The 4293-nt window shown below is 34.4% G+C and overlaps 1 pseudogene; it reads left to right on the top strand.

Annotated features, from left to right (window-relative positions):
- Positions 1176 to 1933, top strand: LOC102171996 (annotated as a pseudogene).

The raw sequence follows: 4293 nt of genomic DNA, 5'->3' as shown, positions 1-4293 counted from the left end.
TGAGAATCATGTTTCCAATATTCATGAGTGGCCAATGGAATTCCAGTCAATGACGGGGACTATGAGGAAGTCATCCAATCTTCAAGAGGCAAAGAGAAGGAAAATTAAGAATATATACAGCACCACCAGATTGGCTTAGTGAGGATCTTAGCAAGAGTTTGCAGTACATAAAGGGACTAGATCAGAGTTAAGTCAACATGTGAAAGAGAAAAAAAAAAAAAAAAAAACTTTCAGGACATAACTTACATAAGAAAAAAATTCACTGGTGGAACTGGAAGTTCCAATATGTTATTTACTTTGAGAAAGCCAGGCTCTGTAAGGGTATTGTTCTGAGACTGTAGGCAAGTAAAGGGTGGTGATAACTGGAACAAAACTAGGCTGAAGAGGGAGTATCTAATACCAGGTATCTGCACACCTTACTCTTAACCCTGAAATTTAATATAGTTGCCTCTGAAAGGAGTAATTGCTAAAGGCAATATCACAGAAAATTATCTTAACCAGTTATGTTTCAACACAATTACAATGACAACAGACATAAAAGGAAAAAAAATCAAGATCAGAAATGTAACTCTAGATTAGAAATAACCCAGTCAAGTCAGGGGTAAGATCCATTGACCAAGAAATAATAAATTAGGATATTTCAACATGTATAAAATTATTTCCTTAAAAAATGGCTTCCTAGAAAGACTATATATTTTTAAATGTATGATAAAGTTCCACAATAATGTACTAGAATTAATACAAATATTCTAGCATATGATGTATTTTTATTAAGTAATCCATCTTTCTTTTATAACCTATTATTACTTTGAGGTCTCCATTAACTTCTTGGTATTTTCAGATTATCTGATTCCAATTCTCCTTTATGTGGGAAGTACAAAGAAAGGGGGGAAAAAACTCTTAGGATCAAAGTGGAAGATGACAAAAAGTACTCTTGAGATATTATTAAAAATGCCCTCTTCACTATTATAAATCAGGAGACAAGAGAAGTTCAGTACAGCAAAGAAAGACTAAAGACTAGGGAGCAAAAAAGTGGAGATAAGGTCCTAGGGAAAATCTCCAATTTGATTTATCTAACTGTAGTTAATAAAAATCATAATGAATTTACTGAATGGTGTTTTCATTTATCCTTATAGGACATTTTATTTCAACACTATTATTTATCCATAGTATAAATGTCACCTTTTCCTAACATTACTTCCTCTCCTCTGATCTTTTTACTGACGGGAGTTCCAGGACTAGAAGCTGCCCATGCCTGGTTTCCCATCCCTTTCTGCTGTCTCTGCATAACTGCCTTATCTGGGAATGGTGTAATTCTATTTGTCATCATCCCTGAGTCAAGTCTCCCACAGACCTGGGATTGTGTATCTCAACACTAGTCACCATGCTGGCCATATTCTGGTTCAATGCAAGACAGGTCAGTTTCGATGTCTGTGCTGCCCAGACCTCCTTCTTCCAACTTTTGACTGTCATGGAGCCTTCAGTGCTCCTGGCAGTGGCCTTTGATCGCTTCGTTGCTGCATGTAACCCGCTGAGATGTGCTACCATTCTGATTGACTCCAGAATTATCAAAGCATGGTTTGCCGTCTTAGTCAGAGGCACAGTGATCCTAGTGCCTATGGCCCTACTTCTTAAATATCTATCCTTCTGAAAAGTCCACGTGCTCCATCATTCTTATTGCTTCCATCCTGATGCAATCCAGCTTTCATGTTCTGACAATAAGATCAACAGTGTTTAAGGACTTACTGTCCTCATAGTTACTGCAGGAGTGGTCTCCATCTTTATCTTTCTCTCCTATGTCTTGATTATTAAGGCCAAGCTGAGCGTTACATCCCTCTCATTAGCTTGTGCTTTGCCCATAGATTTGGGGAAAAGGCACCTCCTTATGCACACATTCTTATGGCCAATGTGTATTTGCTTATTCCACCAGTGATGAATCCCATTATCTACAGTGTGAAAACCAAACAGATCATTAGGACCGTTAAAAAGGTCCTTTTTCCCAAGGGATTTGAGTTTGATTCTAACAACTCTGTAATAAAAGCTACTCCTTAGCTATGACTTCTAAAACCTAGTTTAGTTAATATCATCTGTTCTATCTAACTCAAAAGCAAAAAAAGTAGAAGTTTGGATAGGTGGGGTGGGGATGTAGTTTGGTGAAAATTTACCTTTTTTTAATCTTTAAATTTTATTTTTTTATTTATTTATTTTAATTGAAGTTTAGTTGTACAATATTATAAAATTTGCAGGTGTATGATGCAGTGATTTAAAATTTTCAAGGCTTATACTCCATTTATAGTTGTTATAAAATATTGACTATATTCCCCATGTTGCACAGTATATTCTTGTAGCTTATTTCATATATAATAGCTTGTACCTTTTAGTCCCCTAACCTTATATTGCCCCTCATCCCTTCCCTTTGCCCACTGGAGAACACTAGTGTGTTCTCTGTATGTGTAAGTCTGTTTCTTTTTTTATCATATTCACTAACTTGTTGTATTTTTAGATTCTACATTTAAGTGATACCATACAGTATTTGTCTGTCTCTTTCTGACTTATTTCATTTAGCATAACCCTCCAAGTCTATCCACATTGTTGCATATGATCTGATATTTTTGTTTAAAAGATCCCAAGAAATCTATTCTAAAAATTATTAAAACTAATAAATCACATCAATAAAGTTCAATAAAACAAGATCAATATGTTACAAATCCATTGTATTTCTATACACTAACAAAGAACAACTCAAATTTGAAATTAAGGAGTAATTTCATTTACAATAGAATCAAAAAGAATAAAAATACTTGGAAATAATCTTAGCCAAGGAGGTCCAAAACTTATATACTGAAAGCATTGTAGACAAAAGCACTGCTCAAAGAAATTAAAGCAGTTGGAAATCAATAAAAAGATATACGATGGTTATGAATTTAGAGACTTAATATGGCTATATTTCCCAAATTGATTCTTAAGTTGTAGTGAAATCCTTACTAAAACTCAAGTTTGTTTCTTTACATAAATTGACAAACTGGTCTCAAAATACATATGAAATTTTAAGGCACCCAGAATAGCAAAAACCATAAAAAGGCAGCAAAGTTGGAAGAGTCACACTAAACAATTTCAAAATAAGCTATACAGTTACCGTAATCAAGGTGGCCTAATACTGGCATAGGATAGACATATAGTTTAATGAAATAAAATTGAGAATATAGAAATAAGAGCTCACATTTCTTTTCAATTGATTTTTGACACAGATATGCATAAAATTCAATGAGGAAAGAACAGGGGTAACAAATGTTTCTGCCACTCAAATGTCCCTCAACTGAAAAACGCTTATATATAACACAATAGATTTATACAATGGAACATTATTTGACCACTAAGAAGAGTGAAACATTTACACTTACCACAAGATGGATGAATCTTGAAAATATGATGCTAATCGAAAAAAGCCAGTACCAAAAGACTACCCAGTATATGATTCAATTTATATGAAGTGTCTAAAGTAGCCAGATCTACAGAGACAGAAAGCATCGGGTTTGACAAAAGGTTACTTTGTTTTTCCCATAAGATGGCTCCAGGGGTGCTTGGTCGTCTTTAACCTTATCCACAATTCTGTTAGATTGTGTTGTGACAGCTATCATATCAGCATGCATTAAAAAATACTTCTCAAAATTGGGAAATTTTGTGAACACATTTTATTATTGAAGCTGGAAGGAAAAAGGCAAAATTTTTGGCATACTATGTTTTATTATTTCAGAAAATGTAAGAATACAACTGAAAAGCAAAAAAAAAAAAAAATTGTGCAACATATGAAGAAGGTACTGTGACTGATCAAACACATCAAAAGTGGTTTGAAGGGACTCAGTGGACTCAGTTCCATTCCCTGCATTACCAGCGCAAAACCTGGGTATGTGATAGATACTTAAAGTGCTTTATGAAATAATTAATGAGATTTTAAAAAGAAATGTAAAGTTTTCTTAGAAAGGTACAAAATTCCTGCACTTGATATTGGAGGTTGGTAGATTTAGCAGCTGGGTGCGGGGTTGTGTGGGGATCACAAGTGAGCCTGGGCATAGAACAGGTGGTTTGTTTTGGATGTTCTACTCACAAATTTACTTTTAACAAACTTTTACAAGGATACAAAGTCAAGGAACTATCATACCAGTCCTTGCATAGAAATGAAAAAAATGAGCGTAACAAATCTTTTTACAGACATAGGTTTTCAATTCTTCTGGGTATATACTAAGGCGTACAACTGCTGGATTGCATGGTATGAGCATGTTTGTTTAGTTTTGT

Source organism: Capra hircus, chromosome 15 (assembly GCF_001704415.2).
Source record: "Capra hircus breed San Clemente chromosome 15, ASM170441v1, whole genome shotgun sequence".
NCBI classification, from domain to species: Eukaryota; Metazoa; Chordata; class Mammalia; order Artiodactyla; family Bovidae; genus Capra; species Capra hircus.
This window is presented reverse-complemented; position numbering and strand designations above follow the sequence as displayed.